The following is a 21,231-nucleotide window of genomic DNA, read 5'->3' as shown; positions in this document are numbered from 1 at the left end:
GTAATGAATTCCATTTGACCTATAACCCACTGGGGGATCTTTACAATCTAAGAGCTGATCTGATATACTAAGGACACTCCTTAGTGTATATAAGTAAAACAATCACAAAAATATGGATTTATAAATGAAAGTATGGTCATTAAAAATTGGTAAAATAGGGGACACCTAATGTATCACAAAAAATTCATAAAATTAGAACTATTTCATATGAAGTATTCCATCAAGATATTTCTAGTTTGGGGCTATGTGAAGACTAAAAACAACTTGAATTAAAATTATCTTTCCAAAACTCTCTAGATAATATTCAACTTTGGTCCCAGAAAGAGTTACTATCCTGAAAACATCTGTTATTCTTAATATATAGGCTTCCTAAAAACCAAGAAAAAAGATAACAAAAGATGAAGGTAAATAAAGCAATGGCAAAAGGTGTGACAATTTATAAGTATAAAATAAACAACCAGCAAATCCAATACAAGGAAAGAATGTTAACAACAATGATGCGTTATGATAAAGGGGAAGAATCAAGCACAATAACACCTCGGCTCACGGACACTTCTGTTTGCAAACAATTCAGTTCTCAAACAAAAGTGTTCAGCAAAATTTTGCTTCTATTCACAAACTCCACATAGGCTGACAAATACTACCAAAGCCATCTTCCCTATACAAACACAAACACAGCCACCTTCCCTGAAATCATAAAATCAAGTTTGTAAACTGAGGTACCACTGTACTCATCTATACTGGAGATAAGACTAAATGCATACTTCCTACAATTCAATTATCAAAATTTAGCTAAGGTGCTTTTTGAAAAAGGCAAACCATTGTTCCTAAGAATTTGTCCATTAGAAATAGACCAAAGTATCCTCACTGCATTGCAGCACAGTTCACACTGTTCGGAATAGTAAAAAGCCAAAACCGACTTGTCTGAAAGTAGAAAAACGGTCAAACAGGAAATATGGTACAGTCGTACAACGCAGTACTCTGTGGCTCTCAGATCATGAAAGTGTAGACACAGCAAGGTTTTAACTGGGGATAAAAACATACTAGGTTTGGGACAATCTTTTAATCTTAAAAATAGTATTTCACTAAAAATGCTGATATCATTAGAGTATAACAGTGGTTTTTATCAGAGTTGAAAAAGGAGGGGCAGATGGAGAAAGGATGATGACAGAGAGCACAATCGGTTGGACCAGCTACGGAGTCAGGTCTACTCTTCTGTAACACTTTTGAAGAGCACCTCTGGTCAACAGCATTTCACCACAGCTTTCGAAAGAGCACAGAGGTTTGGAGATTTCCAACACAAAGCAAAACTAAACATCTGAGTGATGGCTGTACCAATCACCCTGCTCTACCCATTACACATGTGTATGTGTCCTAAAATAGGACACTAAGATCAGAAATGGCTGAACAACAATCAACTTTGTTTCTCAATGTTAAAAATTATTTCAATAAACTCTTGTAAGTAAAAAACAAAAGTGAACTGTATATCAAGATGATAGCATAATGCTCAGAAAGAAAATATAAAGTAAGTACAGGCAAGTCCTAGACTATTGTGATTAATTATATTAAGAGGTCACAGCACTAGAATTTTATCCTAAAATGATTCCGTACATACAAATGTAAATGGAACGACTTACTGTAGTGGTGTTTTTGAAAAATTGTTATCTTAGAAAAAAGGAGATAAAGATGTGAGCAATTAAGCATTCAAGATTTAAGAGCAAATTTATTAAAACCTCTATGTTCCCAAATTTCAATGGGAAGTGTTAGTATGAAATACAAACTGTATTTTACCTTAAAAAAAAAAAAATTCCTTCCACTGAAAAGTACTAGACATTAACCGAAAAGGGTGGGGGTGTTGTCTAAAATCACACATAGAGAATCACCCTTGCTATGGAAGAAAACACTGCATGACATGCACAGGGGACATCAGACGACTCCAACACACGCTCACTCTAATTCAGACTCAGGAGGGTTTTCTTCCTCTCCTTTTTTTGGATCAAGTACCTATGGTTCCTTGATTTCTGGAATGAACATTATGACACATGTAATTTAACCAAACCCATCTGGCTGTTTGTACATCTGAACACTGTGAAGAAGCTCATGTTAGGGACACCCGGCCAGAACTGACAGCTAAGGCCACAACTGAGCGAGCGCCAAAGGCAGTAAGCCACGGAACGGCAGTCCCGCCCAGAGCACTGAGACACACGCACGCTGCCACCGCACCGCTGCCACCGCACCAGCAAAACTCCACATTTCCTGTGTGGTTCTCCGTACTTTTACTCAAGTTGTTAAAAAACAGCTTTAATGAATACAAGTGGGAATGAGATTATTCTAATGAATTTAAAATAATAATGACAGTTACTAAGAAAACCCAGTAGAAAAGGAGAAAAAAACATTAATGAAAAGGGAAAAGCATCTGTATTTAGCACTTATCAATAAAGCATTCCAAATGTTTCAGAAATTTCCTCTTATCACGTGGAAAGGAAGGTGCACAGAGAAGCACATTACAAATGCAAAATATGGCTGCATCGTTAATGTTAAAAACCCACTTAAGTATCTGGAAGGTGGCACACCAGCAGCTTGCTGTGACCTTCCACTCTGTGACAGGGCGTATGCGTGTGCTCTATATTCCTTTTGACTTTGCGGTATACAAACAGTGCTTTTCCTAGTGTTATTTAATAGCAAAGCTTCATGTTAAATGAAGTTTCTTACCTTGGCCACAGAAAGGTCTATCCTGCAAACCCAGCTGCAGTGAGCGCCATCACTTGCCCCCTCCCGAGCACACTGAAACCCAGCGCACCTCGGTTCCCTCCCACAGGTCTCTGTATGCCGGGGTGCCCCCCTGCTCTCCTGAGACATTCTCGCTGTGTGAGTATCTCTTCAAACACTCTTGGTACTTGTGTGACACCACAAGGCTCGCATCTCATCAGTTTTGGAAGAAGACGACTGAGCCTGCCTCTCTTCACAGTAACCAGGAGACAATAATTTGACAAAAGAAAAAGACAGACAGACAGACAGTACTGTTCTAAGTATAAATACACCGCAGTAAGTAAGACTGAAGAATTTTATGACCAACTGAAATGTGCTTTAAAGAAGTATTCTGGCTGCACTGTGGAAAACGGATCTGAGTAGGACAGATAACCTCTGTGTGGCTCCCGCAGCCCCCTATGACACATGGTGGTGGCCAGTCAGGTGTGTGAGAAGGAAGAGTAAGCGCCTCTGGAACACGCTCAAGACTGAGAATCCACAGGACCAAAGAAAACCGAAAAATAAGCCCGGGGCCATAGAGGGCTCCTTAGTTTCTGAGCGAGAAAAAGACATATTATGCACATTATGCCTCGATGGAAACAAAGCATAAAAAACAAACACCAACCTCAAGAAAGCTGGGAAAAAAAAAAAATCAAACAAAATCATAGAACTACCACCAAAAAGACGCAGGTCAGATCTGGTAGGAAAAAAAGAACTGGTGTATGTTGTTAGAGCCCAGTAGTTCTCAAGTACTGTGGGGTTTCTGAGAAGACATGGGCAGCGGACAGCCGGGTATCCAAGCTCGGGGCTGAATAAGACCTGCGACGTGACACACGGAAGACGCTGAGCAGCCGTCTCAGAGCAACATCAGAGGCGCAGGAGGGCAGCCTCAGAGCGAGGGCTCCTCGGCCTGCCTGTGCGGACCATCTGCAGACCGAGGAGGGAGCTCACACGGGAAAGAGCTCCTCCCGTGCCTGCAGGGGAGCCTCCCTTCCCTCCCGCTGGCACCCCTACACCTGCTAGCCTCCATCCGCATCACCTCTGCAGCTGGCAGACCAGCATCAGCAGCTGCCAGCGGAACCTACCTGTGCGCACTCTGCCTTCCAGAGGCCTCCCCGAACTGCAATTTCCACTCTGAGCAAGTCTTGGCAGAGTTACCACAAACTTCTCCTGGTCTCTGAACGTGGTTTCCATCCAACAGAGGGAACTCTGAGACAGTGGTTCCCTGCTTCATACATTTCTTTCAGGACACAGTCCAGAAAGCCTACATTTGCTTGACAAATGATACCACTATGAGAGTCTGCCTTAATTATTATACTGCAGAGTTAAATTTTTGGTAGGCATAGTTTATGAACTTTGAAGTTCATTTGTGAACTTTGAGGTTAATTTTTGGTAGGTACAGTCATGAATTCTGAAGCGCACACACGTTTGTGTAAATTCTGACACAAGTGAGATTCAGAACATGTCTTCACCCAAAGGCCCTTGCCATATCCAGGTCCAGCTGCATCTTCCTTTTACCCGTCACTTCTGTCAAACACTAACCTTCCGCTGATCGCAATCACCAGCACAGGCGTTGCCTCTCAAGAATGTCACAACAAGGGAATCGCACAGCGTGCAGCCTCTTCCGTGGCTTCCGTCCCTCGGCATGATGCCCTTCAGATCCATCGAGCTGTGTGGTGTACCCACCGCAGCCTCCTCTTACCACCAGGGAGTACTCCACCCTGTGCACGTACCCGCTGTCCCCGTGTACTCACTTCCTGTCAGCCCTTAACGATGGTAAATGAAACTGCTAAAAACACTCAGGCATACGTTTCTGTGCCAACACGAGCCCTCACTTCTCAGGGTAAGAACACACGAGTGCCACCCCTAAATAATGGGGCGTAACATAGTGAAGACACTTCTGGGCCACATCCCACCTGGGGTTACCTTAACCTTCCGCACAGCAAAGAGCAGCGCGTGAGACTTGCGGTTGCTCAGCATCACCACGGTCCCTAGACTTAATCTTCACTTTGCCTGTCTTAAAAGGTGTTTCTCAGCACGGTTCAAACCTGCTCACATGGTCTGGACACACCACCATGTGCTTATGTGCCACTCTGCCATCTTCTCGGGTGAAGCGTCTGTGCAGATCTTTTGCTTTTTGACTGGGTTGTCCGCTTGCCTGGTGTTGACTTCTAAGAGTCCGTTATATATCCCAGTAAGTCTTCTGACAGGTATAATAACTCACAAGTATTTTCTCCCAATCAGTAGTTTGACTTTTTATTTTTTCTTTAGCAGTGTTTTTGATGCAGTAAAGCTTTTTAATTTAGTGAAATTCAGTCATCTTTCTATGAACCATGCTTTCAGCCTAATATCCAATGGCTTCACCTAACCTCCAGGTCACAATGATTTCTTTATGTGTTTTCTCCTAAAAGTTTTATGATTTTACACTTTACATCTTAAACCCAAGTTGGGATAAACTCTGTACATGGCAGGAACTAAATTTTAATTAATACCCTTCTTTCTTGCTTTTCCATATAATACTTCCAACAGTGTTTGCTGAAATCTTTCTCATGGAACTGCTTTTATACCTCTGTCGGAGACCAGCAGCTGTCCTCTCCTGGGTCCCTTTCTGTTCTGGAATATGCATGACCATGTATTTGCCAGTACTACAGTGTTCAAATTGTTGCAGCTGGCTTTGCATTAAATGTATAAGTCACTTGGGAACAGAATAACATCATCGCTACATTGAGTCCTTCAATTCATGAATACTAAGTAATTAAGTCTGCTTATTTTATTAGGTATTTCATTTTTTACCAGCTCCTTATACTCCTCAGTCTATCCTGTACAAGTTTTGTTAAAATACATGGATTATACAGCAAACTAATAATATTATGTATTCACTCTGTACTTTACAAAATGTTAAGCTCATGTCAGTGATGGGAAAGCCAACACAAACACTGAAGTATCACTCCAGAAACCCTGCTAAGCTGACCTGTGAGTTACAGAATTATTCTGTAGACCCCATGGGATTTACTGGTTGGCTCACACCACCATCTAAATAAAGACGCTTCCCTTCCTGTCCCAGCGTGGTCAGGACAAACACACGCAACGGTGACGACAAGGTTAGATTGCCTAGTGACGGTGTGGCCACCCTGGTTCCTGTGAGTCTTCTAGTGGATGTTCACAAAGAAATCCCTCCCGGAAGATCATCTCAGGACATGCCCCATCATCACAATGTGCAACTGTGCACTGATTAGGAGTAGAGAAGGCATAGACGTCTCCATCAGCTCCCTAATTAAAGAGAAAGTCATTAATCTTTCTCACTAAGGGTAATGATAGCCACACAATTTTTTGTAGTTGGTTTTCAAGCAAGTTCTCTTCCACTGCTAGCTCACCAAGTCATGAACACATGTGATGACCTGCTAAATGCCTTTGCTCTTCGCCTACTGACAAGATACAGTTTCCTGTAGAACTGGTAAGGTGGTGGATTAGACTGGTTTCCTTTTAATACTAAACCAGACTTACATTAATTCCTAGGATAAAGTCACATGCAAAGTGTTTTGATGTGTTTTCTGTTCTATGTGATCAATCTCGATGTTCAAACACTACTACGGAGGTCAGGCCTGTGTTAACGAGGGTAATGCTCTGCAGTCTTCTCATGCTGCTCTGGCTCTGGTACCAGGTTAATATTGGCTTTGTAACATTGCCATTTTCTTTTTCCTTTCTACTTTCTACAGGAGACTGGTAAATTAATACTACTTCCTCATTAATTATCTGATAAATTTTACCATTAAAACCAAGTGGAGCAAGGAGAAATTTATAAAAGTACTCTTCTTAAACCTTACAGTCTGGACCTTATAATCTGCTTCCCTCTGCTCTTGTCAGTCGTGCCAAAGGTTCATCAATTCTGCTGACCCTTCCCAAGGGCATTCTGGAGCTTCACGGATTTTGCTGTTTCTCTTGGGATTCTAGGCCCTGATTTGTCCTGTGTTCCTTATCATTTCCTTTCTTCAGTTTGACTTGGAATTGATACTCCCAAACCACCAGCCTAGTTTATCAGGATGAGATAGCCTTCATAATTGGTTTGGGACCTTTCTTTTTTCTTAATATAATTAGCACTATAGATTTCATTTTAAACACTGCTTTAGTTATATAAAACAAATTTGAAGCAGTATATTTTCAGTTTCATTCAGTCCAAAATATTTCCTAATTACCTTTGAGAATTCCTCTTTGATCATTTCAGACATTTTCTCTGTTATCATTTCCCTATTATTTCTAACCTAATTCAATTACAGTCATATGCATTACTTGGTGTTACTGCCACTCCCTAGAATTCGTTGCAGCTCATGTTCTAAGGATGCACTGTCTTTCTTGGTAAATGTCGACTCTGTGTGTGTTTTTCAGAGACAAGGTCTTACAATGCAGTCCAGGCTGGCCTCAAAGTAACAGTGACTCTCCTGCCTCAGATTTTTGAGAGCTGGGATTACAGGCATGTGCCATTACACCCAGCTAAATGTATGCTGGAGGAGACATCTGTTATGTTACTATAGGTAGAGTACTCGACGCATGTCAAGTTTTTAAATGATGGTATTTTTTCCACCTTTGCTGATTTGCCTATTAATTCTATGAATTACTGAAAACAAATGTAGCACTCTTCCGCTCTCATTACGGAGTTGAATGCTTTTCCCTTCAGTTATCCTATTTTCCATCCAGTTTTGCTCTGTCTAAATAAAGCCTGCTTTTTAAGTGATGCATACTTATAACTGTTGCGCCTTTTTGGCAAACTGACATTTACCAATATGTAATTCTTCCCTGGGAATTTCTTTACTCTACAAACTTTTTTAAAAACACAATACAGACACACTCAAATTTTCTTTTGATTAGAGCTGCTTTCTAGCAGCTGTGTCAGTCTGCCTGCTGCTTCAGAATGACAGCTGTTTCTGGAGCTTGTCGAGCTGGCTATGACTACTACAGGCTACTACAGGGAACAATAATTCAGGGCTACCCACTTCACTTATTTATTGCTCTGCACTTCCTGTTGTAGCCAAACTTGGACACTTAAGTCTACCACCCCTTTAATTCAATAACGAATTCCATCTGCCACTTTCACCTGTAGTAACAGATCACAACACAGTCATTGCGCACACCACGGTGACTCAGAAGGCACCTGGAAAGCAGAGGCTCACCTCCTACCCTTTCATCCTGTGACTTCCCAGAAACATGCTTCCAACGAGTCAGGTCAACCTAACAAATTCTGCTTTTTCTGATACCGACAACAACTTCTGACACAAAGGTTCTGAGAGGCAAAAGTTCCCAAGGCCAGACCAGTGCTCCCCGGGGAGACTGGCTTCGGACCCAGCTGTGGACGACAGGCTGCTCAGTGCCCCCCCCTTACCACGCGGCCCGCAGGTGGCACGCGTGAAGCCTCCACTCCTTTCACACGAAGGACGGTAATGGCGGGGTGGTTTCTGTAAACTAAAACCTTTGTGGTAGGTAAGTAGGTGCTCGGCTGCACTCATCCCTAAAAGGTTTCTCATTACTGCTCCACACCCTCAGGCTTGATAATTTGTTAGCAAAACTCACAGAACTCAGCAAAGCAATGTGTTTATAATTACACAAAATATGAAATCAAAATATACCGTTAGTGTCTAAGTGCCAGGCTCTTATGAGTACATGTGGCCACTTCTCGGGGGACACTGGCACACGTACATAATATCCCCTCGTTCTGGCCCTCCCTTGTCCTTGCCTTCTCTCCTCCCTTCCTCCTCCAGTCGGCACGTGTACACCCCATCCCAATTCCTCTTTCCTCCTTCCCCCTCCTCCCTCCACCATCTCTTGATCCCTTCTCCTCTGAGAAACATCCACCCCTCTACTCCCTGTTACACTTTATTTTTCTCTTTATTCCTCTGGGTTTCTCGCACAGTAAAGAATCCCCCTCAAAGCTCTTCCCCTCACTTCAAACACTCTGATCCCGCTTAATACCACTTTCTGACACCATTCTGGGAAGTCCGCGTCCCGGCTTCACAAGGCAAGGAGAAAACCACAGGAAGGCTGCCGCCAAGAACCAGCGCACAGCAAGGCTCATCACACGGGCACCATGGGACTCGTGCTCTTCCGCAGAGTCAGAATGACCACAAAAAGTAACAGTTCTGAACTGATTCAGGACATCAGGGCAGCCATGATGGAACAACTAAAGACACAAAACAAGAACTTCCAGAACTCTTCAAAAAGGAGCAAAAGTAAACTTCCAGAACTCTTCAAAAAGGAGCAAAAAGTAAACACGCCTGTAATCCCAGCTCGGGAGGCTGAGGCAGGAGGAGCCTTGTGAGTTGGAGGCCAGTCTGGGCTATAAAGTGAGCTCAAGGCCAGCCTGCACTGCACAGTGACATCCTGTCTCAAAAAGACAAAAAAAAAAAAAAAAAAAAAATGTGGCAAGAGTGACGGAGTGTGTATTTTCAAAGCAAGAGGGAATATTCTGAGGAGGAATCAATGCCCATGTGTCTTTTATTACAATACACTTTTAAAAACTGTTTTAACATTCACTGTATTTTTCAATCATACCTCACGGTTCTACTGTAACAAGACCACGAATCATAACCAGCTGAAGAAGCCACACACAGGCAAGGTCCAACGTGGTCCCAGGCACGATGCTTCCATGTCCTCTCCTCCTGGAACCAGGCTGGCAGAGTGCCAACACTCACACTGTTGTCAGCCAGGGGCGCACCCAGGCCCGGCGTCCAGAGCTCCTGCTGGAGTTTCCTTACAGGGCATTGCCGTCTTAGTAACTGAACTTAATCCCCAGCACCTTTCCTTCCCACCCGAGCTCAGAAAACTTCGCTACGGCTCCCAGCCCAACTCTAGTCATGTACTGATCTTTCTGACACACATACCCCCAGCCTAAGCCTCCAATCAGCAGAAACCAGCAGAGTCCACCATGAACAAAGAGCCCTATGGCTCCAGAAATTCCAAAGACGCAGAGGCTCCCACACATGAACCGGGGAACAGGCCAGCTGAATTCTTTACAAACAACACACAATGGATCATAAGACAAAACCAGACAGTAATTAAGGCCACATGTTATTGACAAAAGAACAGGCACACAGATCAGCACAAGAGAAGACAAGAGTCAAAACACACCCATGTAAACCTACTTAACTGGTTTCTGACAAAGGAACACAGGCGATTGACTGCAAAAGGGACAGTCTGCAACACACAGCGCTGATCTGACAAAAACACATGCAAAACACAGGCATTACACAAAAACTAACTCAAGTGGGTCACAGACCAAAATGCAAAACACCTTCAAGTAAAACAGGATGCAGCTTCATAATCTTGGGTTATGCCACCTTTTTTAAATTCAACACCAACAGCCTAAGAAAATCACTACGTAGAACTCTATTAATTTTCAGCTCTATGAAATCGTATGTTTAAGATAAGGAAAAGAAAAAGCAGAGTAAAATTCTGGTAAAAAAGAAAACCACACCACCCTGCCATGAGCCAGTTCTGCCAGGGGGATTGGGAGGAGACAAAGCATCCCTCTCCCACCCAGCCAGCCAGTGTGCAGGCTGGGAGAGCAGAAGAGCACCCCCAGCCCGCCCCACCAGCAGCTGGCTGACTCGGAGGACTCAGGTGAGATGACAGCACCCAAGGTGAAGGGTCAGCTTGACCCTTGAGTTGTCTGACCAACTTTGCAGGCCTGGGCACTGTGATCACTGGGGGATTTTCCTCTTTTTTTGAAATCTAATGTTTTGTTCCATTTTACTGTTTTACTGGTAACCTGAGCAACTATTTTGAAGATAACAATGTGCAGTATCACAACCATCGTTAAATTCCTATCATCTCGCTTTGAAAACCTATGTAGTGTTGGTTTTTTTGTTGTTGCTGCTGTTTTGCTTTTGTTGTTGTTTCTTAGGTTTATTTCCTTCTTGATGTATCTTTCTTTTTTCTCTTTAAAATAAAAAAAATCCTGGTAAAACATCTATGTGATAAAAGAGAATTACTATAATCGAGCAATCGCATTCCTTCAGATTTACCTGATTTCGAAAGCTCAGAGCCACTGACAACCAGCACATGAACCTGTGTGGCAGCTTTATCACAATGAGCAGACAACAGAGAGCCTTCCAGAACTGAATGGGTAATGTTTGGCACACATGCACACACAGCAAAAACAAATGTGCTTTCAAGCCACGAAAGACATAAACTCTAAAGACAAGAAGCCAGTCTCAAAAAGCTGCATATGATTCCAATTATAAGATATTTGTGGGAAGGCAAAACTTTAGAAATGGTGTACAGATGGCTCACAGAGGAAAGGATATATAATGACAGAGAGAGGACATTTCAGGACAGTAAAGTGATATTTATGGTGCTGGAATGGTGACTACAAGACGCCGCGTGAAGTCTCTAGAAACCATTTGGGTGACAAAAATCTCAGTGTACTAGGAATGTATGGACCTCCCTCACTGAGAGCTGGGGAAGGAGGCCGCGGCCAGCGAGCTCTGAAGTAACAGGAGCCGCAAAGACTGGAAGTGGCGCTGCGCACAGCGACTCAGCCTAGCCGACGGCCATTCCTGGGAGTTCGAGCTGACCGCAGCCAAGTCACTATCCACATAAGCTGGGATCCGGCCAGTACAGGGACGGCCACTGATAAGCAGCAGGTCCCACACCCCTGGTGAGGGGGTAGCCGGTAAGGAAGGAAGACATGCCCAACACAGTCACGGGTTGCAATGTGACGGCAGCTTGTGAACTCAGTTCCACACAGGTTTACACACTCAGGGGCTGCAGCCCGCCCCTCTCAGCTGAGAGCGCCCAGTAACACACCTAGCATGGAGATCTTACCTCCTCATACTGTTCTTCAATAAAAAAGAGCCAAGCTGCTTAGACCAACAGCTGATTCTAGCACTGAGTTAAGAAAATACACAAGGGTGCTGAGGATTTAGCTCAGCGGCATAAGCACCTGCCTTGCAAGCAGGCGGTCATGAGTTCGATCCCAGTACCAATAAAAATGAAAAAAGACAAAAAAAAAAAAAAAAAAAAAGTAAAAAAAAAAAGAAAATACACAAGATGAGCCTGGAGCATTCTGCAGTGCCAGAAAGTTAAAAAAGATCTCAAAAACTAAAGTAAAACCCAGTGGGGGCTTAAATTATAAATAACGTATAAAATAAACATCTGAGAAGTCACAGCGACAGGGAGAACTAAAATGAAAAGAGAAGAAATAAATCCCTGCAGTAGGACAGCAGAAACTCAAAGAATTTATTAGAATCTGCGCTTCAGGAGCTGGGATGTAACTACCTCCTTAAGGCTGGGTGCACATAGCTCTTGTCTTCCCCCGAGCACAAGACCAACAGAGAAAAAGGAAGAGAGTAACTTCACTGCAGAGAAACCTGACCAGCACCATGCTAGGGTGGGCGGCCGAGCAAGGGTAAGTCACACTGACAGGTGCCCCTAAAATGGTGCATGCTATCCACGGCTGTGATCTCTGCAGCACCACTTCCAAAACAACATAACCCACAGCAACCATAAGAAACACATCAGACAAACTCCAATCCAGCAGCACACTGCAAATTACCTAAAACAATACAAAGAATCAATGTACCAAGTTGGTATCTGGTTGTCACAGGAATGGAAATCGTGACCTCACACTTTCCAGGCAGGCACTGCACCGCTGAGCCAAATCCCCGGTCCTTTGGACCTTTGAAAGATTAAACAAAATTAACAAACTCCTTATTCAAAAAAGTAAAGAAAATATTCAAATCATGCAATTTGGAATGAAAAGGGTGAAATCACAACAGATTCTGCAGAAATTCAGAAGATCATCAATACCTACTCTGAGAACCTGTATTCTAATAAAAGGGAAACCACAGAAGATTCCTAGACACATATGATCTATAAAAACTGAATCTAGAAGATATAAAAATTCTAAGTAAACCAGTATCTATCCATGAAGTTGAGGATGTAATTAAAAACCCACCAACAAAGGAAAGTCTAGGCCCTAACAGATCACCAAAGATAAGATAACCAAACCAGAAAGATCCTACCTAAAAGGACAGACCAGTTTTCCTAATGAACACAGATGTAAAACTCATCAGTGAGATGCTGGCAAACACAATGCAGCAAATCATCAAGAAGATTATACACCACAACCAAGTAGCATTCATCGCAGGGATGCAGGGATGGTTTAACATACACAAATCAGTAAATGTAACCCACCATATGCTGTGGCTGGTATCTAGTTGTTCCCTCAAAGCCTCGTGCAGAATTAGAAAGCAGGCTCTCCTTGGAGGAACCTGAGTCTGGAGTTTGTGACTGATTCGAGGTTCAGTGCTGGGATTTTGGGTTGAGTGCTTCGCCCCCCTAGGGTGGGTAGCCGCATACAGTATTAAGGGACAGAACGGGTCTTGTCTCTCTCTTGTTGCTTCTGCTGTCTTCCACCACCATGAATGGTGAGCCCTCTGCCATGTGCCACCCTGCCTTGGAGCCAGCTGGTTATGAACTGAAATCTCTATAGTCTGTGAACTAAAAACCTTTCCTTCGTTAACTTGTGGGTGCTGGGTATTTTGTCTCAGTAATGAAAAAAGTAACTAAGACACCATATTAACAGAGTCACAGACAAAAATCACATGACCATTTCATTAGATGCAGAAGAAAAAGCACGTGCCAAAGCCCAACACTCATTCGTGATAAAAACCCTACGGGAAACTGGAACTGCTAGTCTTTATCTCAACCTGATGAAAACCATCTATGTCAAACCAACAGCTAGCATCATACTAAATGGACAAAGACTGAAAGCCTTCACTCTAATATCAGGAACAAGACAAGGATGTCCACTATCACCACTCTTATTCAGTATAGTTTTGGAAACTTTAGCCAGAACAACTGGACAAGAGAAAGACATAAAAGGATAAGAAAAGAAGAGTTAAATCATCATTATTTACAGATGACATGACCCTCTACATAGAAGACCCCAAAATTCCAACAAAAGACTCCTAGTTTGCTTTTTATTTTCTTGGGTGTTTTTGGTATCAGGGATTGAACTCACACCCTCGTGCTTACCAGGCAGGCGCTTATGCTGCGGAGCTAAACCCTCAGCCCAAGACTCCTAGTTTTAATAACCAAATTCAGTAGCACAGCTGCATGCAAAATCAACACTCAAAAATCAATAGCATTTCTGTATACAAATAACAAATTCACTGAGGTAGAGAAGCTACACCTTTCATAATAGCATCCAAAAAATGAAATACTTAAGAATCTAACAAAAGAACTAAAAGACTTTTACATGGAAAACTATAGTACTCTGGAAAAGGAGAGGCTATCAGAAAATGGAAAGATATCCCTTGTTCTTGGGTAGGAAGAACCAAAATAGTGAAAATGACTCCCAAAACTGTTATACAGATTTAATATAATCTTGATAAAAATACAAAGACAGAATTAAAGAAAACAATCTTAAAATTAGAAGGAATTCTGGGCATCAAAGGCAAGGCAGAGGGCACCACAACCCGACTTGAAGTTATACTGCAAAGCTACAGTGATAAAACAGCATACTACTGACAAAATCAGACCTGAGCATCAGTGGAACAGAACACAGGACACAGAAACAACTCCACAGTCAGCCTTCTCATCTTTGCCAAAGGAGCCAAATACCTACACCAAACAAAGACAGCCTCTTTAATAAGCAGTGCTACAAAAACTGGTTTTCCATACACCAAAGACCAGTATCTCTCACCACACACTAAACGAGACGCAAAATGGATCAAAAATTTAAGTACTGTAACAAAAACATTAAGTCTGCTGGAAGACAGACTAGGTAGAAATCTTGAAGACATAGGTGTAACAAAGACCTTATGAACGATACTCCAATCACACAAGAAATATCCTAAAAAAGTCAACAAATGGGCTCTCATTAAAAAAAATGTTTCCGCAGCAAAAGAAATCATCAACAAAATGAAGAGATAACCCACATAGTGGGCAAAAACTTTTGCCAGCTGTCCACAGAAAAAGGACTAATATTTAGAATATTACAGAACTCAAAAAAAGCAGACCCTGCTCCAATTTTTAAAAACCATTAACCCATTTGAAATGAACAGACACTTCTCAGATTAAAAAAAAAGGCAAATAAATGTAAGAAAAGAAATTCAACATCACTGGTCATTTGAGAGGTGCAAATTAAAACAACACTGAGAAGCCGGGCATGGTGGCAGACTCTTGTAATCCCAGCACTAGGGAGGCTGAGGCAGGAGGATCTTGCAAGTTTGAGACCAGCCTGGGTTACAAAGTGAGCCCATGGCCAGCCTGGGTTGCACAGCAAGACCCTGTCGCAAAAAGATTTAAATAAGTAAAGAAATAAAAAACACTGAGATTCCACCTCACTTCAGAAACAATGAGTGTTATCAAGAAACCACCCGCTAACAAATGCTAGCAGGGCTGTGGGAGAAAGGAAGCCTTCTCCTAGTGGTGGGAATACAGACTGGTGCAACCACTGTGAAAATCAGTGTGGAGCTTCCTCAAAAAAGTTGCAGAAAAAAGAAGTAATTTTCCTGATCAGTAAGATAATCCCTGCAATCATCAGGTATGAATGATTGAAACCTGAGTATGTTAGGTCTACATGTAAAGGAGGAACTGGGGTTGCCGATGAAATTACGGTTGCCAGCCAGCTAACCTGCAATAGCACCACTACCCCAGAGTCTCCAGGCAGCCCCCTGCAGTAAGCACCCTTAGAGAGGAAGGGGGAGGCAAGGAGGAGGTTGGAGGCGGTCAGAGCAACAGGGCTGCAGCTCTGCAGGAGGCAGGAAAAGGTAAGTAAGGAACAGTCTCCCGAAGGTTTCCAGGAACACAGGCAACCCTGCCTTTACCCAGCTGGACCTGAGTCTGACTGCTAATGGACAGATCAACAGTAAGCCACATCAGCTCTGCCAAACTGTCACGGCAGCACTAGAAAACTAGGACAACCTATTTTCTCAAATTCTGTAAGATTCCATGCTAGTCCCATTGACGGTATCTTTATTATTTAAGTATCAGGTTCCTCTTTTCTGTGGTGCCTTCCAAGGAGGCAGAATGAGAAACAGGCCAACACAGGAGGCCAGCCGTACCTGAAAAGGAAGAAGACACAAGCTGCAGGGGGCTGGCGGAACTGTTAACCGCACTGCGCACTGCGCCATGGACCCGGGACTAAGACCAGACAAGCTCTGTTTCCTGGGCTTTGCTTAAGCCTTGGAAGTTCCCAGGGGACTACTGTTAGCTGTGGTGGCGGCAGGATTCAGCTGACATGCATACTTACTACATGGAAATGCCAAGTGTATTGGGGGCATGGTGGGACCGCTTGCTGGATAACACACTTAGTGACCCCACTCCTCCAACAGCCGGGATTTCCTTCGCTCAGGTTCAGGGTCCTTTACACCAATCCAGTCACGGTGCAGCTCAGCAGAGCCAACATGCACAGGACCACCCGACTCACTGCTTATTGTATCACATGGCAATTCTGGGAAATGGAATCTAAAAGAGACCTTCTTATTTGGTCACACTGCAGAATGTCAGACACTAAGGACACTGCCTTTGGGAACAGAGTGTGGGAAGGGGTGGAAGTGAAAATGTGGATAAAACACAGGAAAACATAATAATTCCAGAATTTCATTACTTGCAGCACTTGAAACTCACCAGTAAGCGTTAAGAATGGAAGCAACCGCTGTCTTCTAAGAACATAGTGCCAGAAGAAGAACCATCATATTGTCCTACTGAGACTGTGATACACAGAAGTTGGTGGTTGTTTTTTTTAAGCAATTGAACAGAAGTTGATAGGAACCTACGTAAAATGATACAAGTGTTTCTCTACCTAAATCATAAAGATAAATGTGCACTAGAGAACCATTGTAACAGTCTGTAACCACAGAATACTGACGATCCTAAGGTCCAGGCAGGACAGCAACTGAATAAACAGTGTACACCTACAAACTAAAACAGTTTACAGCGTATGGAACAACTGAGAAAGATCTCTCAAGTATTACGAACTACACAAATACTTAAAATGAATCATGATGTATGGGGAACCTAAAATGAAACAAATAGTGGCAAACAGACCTAACAGAGTAACAGTGAACAGCAACCTTGCTGGAAGGTAATGAGGACCAACGAATCTACGCCAACTTGGAGACAGTTCAGATTAAGGCTAAAGTTAAAAAAGAATGCAAGCAAATATTATACGTCAGAAAATTCATTTTTCATAAGTATATGCTAGCAAACTGAAACTATGTATATATACTACAATCCTGACATGTAACATTCCTACTATAATTGTAACACACACACACACAGGTAAATAAATTGTGATACACTGGTTAAGAGCCAGGTTTCTCATTTCTGAGAAAAATGAGTTAAAATAAGCAAAGAGGGAAGGCCATCATGTACCCTGTGTACACAGACACAGAAATACGACCAATGGTGTGGACACAGGACTCCCACCTCTGTCTGCCATGATGCCTGAAAACAATTACACCCCAGAAGCAACAAGCACATCTAGCCCCGAGATCTTGGTTTCTAAACACTATTCACGAACAATACTTTCCTTACAGAAATGATGATTCCAAGGCTAAGGAAGAAAAAACACAAGATGAGTCTGGAATATCTTGTAGTGCCAAAAATAAGAGAGTGTTTGAAAAATAAATCTTACCAGAAAGACACAGAAACAAATCTGAAAACAACCCCAATAGCCAAATTCGGAACAATCCGAGCAGTAAAATAAGTTCCAATTGAAAAGGAATCTATCAATGCTAATATCAATGGACAAACCCATGAAAACATTTGCATAATCTCAAATTTTATGCTCAGAAGCATTAATTATAAAGGGAAAAACAGTAATTTTGCATTAGAGAAACTTGGTCAACACCATTAGCAAATGAGCAAATGAGCAAAATTAGTAACAACAGTTGGGCGTGATGGCACACGCCTGTAATCCCAGCACTAAGAGGCTGAGACAAGAGGATCACGACGAATTCAAAGCCAGCCTGGGCTACGAAGTGAGTTCAAGGCCAGCCTGAAGCATACAGACAGCAAATACTCTGAGTTTCTAGGTTAGACTCTAGATCAGACAAAACAACACAAAAGAAAACTGGCCTAACTTAAAAAGGGTGAGCATATTATTGAGGATTATAGTAAATGTACTTCCCTAATTCTAATCAATGAGTAATGATAAAGTAACATATTGATATTAGCAGATGGTAAGTGCAAGGTACACAAGAACTCTGGATTTTTAAAAAGTTCTCTGTAAATCTAAAATTAGTTCAAAATAAACAGCTAAAAACAAAGTGAAACAAGATAAATATTCATCCCATATCACACACATCACTTTCTGGGTAAGAAAACAGTTCATAGTTGTAACCTTCAGGGTATCACAAAGGCCTATTAAGTATTAATAAAGGAGAGCTCAAAATGAATAGGTTATTAAAAAATGAGACAAGAAGGAATAAATGGAAATGATGGTTTTAATAGAGAGCACAGGGCAAAAGTAGGATCAAGTTATATCCCGTATAGGTACAAATTCCCTGTGATGAATTATGTATACCTAAAATGTACCAGTAAAATCTGAGTTTTAAAAAAGGGTAAGAAATATCTTCAGGCTATGTCACCACAGTAATGAACTCTTCAGCTAAATCCAGACAACATGTTTACAAGAAAAGGCAAATATAGGCCCATTACACATATGTGTATGTATTTTAAAAGCCAAAATAAAACATTACCTAGCAAATTTTTTTAAAAAATTGTAAAAGAAATGAATAATTAGATAATTTAGTAAATCAAAAATCTCAATGAGAACTAACACACATTAAAAACAAACGGGGCCAGGGAGTTAGCTCAGCGGCACAGGTGCCTGCCTTGCAAGTGCATGATCCTGAGTTCGATCCCCACTATTCCTCCCCCAAAAAAAGAAGTCCCCATTTCTTCTAGCACTAAAAACAAGAAAAGAGTTGGCAAATCGAATGCCAGAACAAAGGACAACTTCAGAGCCAAGGAAAGTCTCCAAAGATACCTGATGTAACTTCTCCCAAGAGAAGACCACCACAGGCTACGGGCACAGAGACACTGATCACACCACTAGGCTGCGTGGTGGTGTGACTGCCTACGGTGGCCTAGCACCCCATGCTGTTTTCCCCTGGGCGCATACTAAAGCACAGGTTAACTTTCCATTTCTGCCCCCTTACAACCTTAAACTACTAGATTGGCAGCCTGGCACACGCGGGTTGCCGGACTCCCCACGCCAAAGAGATGAAAGATTGGGAGACCACTTCATTGTCTCTGAAAGGGGAAGGCCTGGAGCGGAACACTGCAGTGGCTTCTGTCGGAGTTACCCAGGACGATCAAGGAGAAGAGCCTGAGCGGAAGGGGCTACTTGCTCCGGCCAGAAGAGCAGCCCCGCAAAGCCTTCCCCTGAGCCAGACACCTAACTTCTCAGCTCCATGTCCTTCTCTACTGTAACAAATCTACAGACTTACTGCGTACAACTTGGAGTTCAGATTTTCTCCATGAATATTAACAAACTCTATGCCAAGTACTGTGCTCTGTAAAAGAGGCATGGTGGTAAACAAATCATTCTCTTTTCTTAACAAGAGACATTTTAAGTTCACTGAGCTGTCCTGGGAGCACAGGCTTTGACCCGCAAGGAGCCAAGAAGGCCCAGTACCTCCACGTTCATGGTCCGTATTACTGGATCCCCCTCCCCTAGCACCATGTGCACCTCCAGCTCCTCTGCACCCCGTACCCCGCTCTCAGCGATGTGACAGCTGCCCACTCGTCAGGACTCTGACACCCCCACGTGACCGTGTATGCGGGTGCCTACTCTATCAGGCCACTCCTACCTCCTTGACCAGGGCATCAACTCTGTGTTCATTCTTCAAAACAGGACTCAAATGTCGCTTCGTTCTTGAAACCTTCTGAACACACACACACACACACACACACACACACACAGAATTACATCTCCCTTCTGTGTTATTTAAAACTTCGTCCAAGCTTACTGCCTACACTATCCTATGATCATCTCTTCATGTCTGCCTGTGACCTAGACTTTGAAGTGATTAAGGATGAAGACAGTCTGATCTGTCTTAGAGTCCTCAGAACTTATCAGAATACCTAGGACACAGCAGAAGCTCAAAAAATAATTACTGAGTTGAATTTCATAATGTAATATACTTAACCTTCAAGACACAAATACTGAACGAAAAAACACACAATTATGTTTAAAGGATCACAACAACATTTGACAAATACTTTTAAACATAAAAGTTACATTAGCAGGACAAAATGAACCTAGGCCAATTAATTAAATGTACACAGAAGATTCAGCAGCCTGGCCAAGAAAAGAAGACATTGAGAAAAACAGTCTCTCGGTCTGCCGGCATCCCCTTATCTGTCACAGGAGAGCTGGCGCAGATCCCTCGGGCCCTCAGCTTCCGCAGCCGACGGTCGGGCAGCGCCAAGCAGCAGCGCGGATCCACAGCTTTCGTTACCTGCAGCTGGGCCTCTCAGCCTCCTTGAGTGTCTTTCTCTCCACTACCCCAAGCGCTGGCACCCCATTTCTAGTCACTCGCACCTTGCTATTGTGACATGTGACACCTCAGAAACCCACTTAGTGAGGAGGTTATGTCACAATGTGCAGAGAAAATACTGAATGTAATGAACAGTAACCTCTCGGTTAAGCGTTTTTATTTTCAGTTAAAGGGCAGTGATCGCCAGGCCTTTGTGGCATTCACTTCAACAAGTGTTTTCTGAGACATGATTTCCTGCCAGAAACTGGGGAACAATGAGAGATGGTCACAGAGCAGCTATCTTCACGACATGCAGTACATGCTGTTTAGCAGACACTGAGAAATTCCTACACTGACCGGAGTAATCCTGGGCAGAAGACACTTAGACAGGAAATGGGAACCCAACAAGAAAATAACAGAACTGGCCACTTAAGACCCCCGGCGAGAAGGAGGAGAGGCAGAAACATTAGTTACAACTTCTAAACGTCAGGGGGGGGGGTACCTTTCTCCCCTCCAGTAAATTATAGATGTGGTGCTCTACCCCATCTTTGAGCTGCCGGCCCCTGCAGGTCCCCGCGCCAGCACCTGGTAAGTGCCACCACCACCTCTCACTAGCGCAAGGGCCTCAAGGACCCGGCTACTTCCCCTAACTCAGTTTTTCTAGAAGGCCTTTTGGGGCGAGGGGTGGTTTTGGTTTTGGTGTTTTTGTTTTGTTTTGCTATGTTGTGTTTTCAGAAGCAGGGATCAAACTCGTGCTTGCCAGGCAGTGCTTACGCACTGAGCTAAATCCCCAGCCCTGTCACTCAGTTTTCCACACTGAGCACTTTTAATCACACTCCTTCCCTACAGCCTCTGAGAGTCACCTTCAGACTAAGGGCCAAGCACACAAACCCGCTCTGGAGAGGCGCTGGGTGGGCTGGCAGCTCCTGCAAACTGCTCCTGTCTGCGCTGAAGCTGCCCTGGGCTCTTCAGCTCCTGCAACGCCCACCATCCCCCT

The 21,231-nt window shown here is 43.1% G+C and overlaps 1 protein-coding gene across 13 annotated transcripts in view; it reads right to left on the bottom strand.

The window, feature by feature from the left end:
- Ccser2 (coiled-coil serine rich protein 2) overlaps nucleotides 1-21,231 on the bottom strand; it is a 136,951-nt gene that overhangs the window by 73,975 nt on the left and 41,745 nt on the right. The window contains exon 1 of one of the 13 annotated variants that reach the window (XM_063233721.1): nucleotides 20,217-20,281. The exons of the other annotated variants lie outside the window; for them this stretch is intronic. The gene's annotated coding sequence lies outside the window, so the exon portion shown is untranslated. Of the gene's footprint in view, nucleotides 1-20,216; nucleotides 20,282-21,231 lie in introns of those variants that run through there. 13 annotated transcript variants of the gene reach the window in all.

The sequence above is a fragment of the Cavia porcellus genome, unplaced genomic scaffold (assembly GCF_034190915.1).
Source record: "Cavia porcellus strain 051 isolate PalLab524CR breed Dunkin Hartley unplaced genomic scaffold, mCavPor4.1 scaffold_23, whole genome shotgun sequence".
Taxonomy (NCBI): Eukaryota; Metazoa; Chordata; class Mammalia; order Rodentia; family Caviidae; genus Cavia; species Cavia porcellus.
The sequence above is the reverse complement of the archived record's forward strand: the minus strand, read 5'-3'. Positions and strand labels throughout refer to the sequence as shown.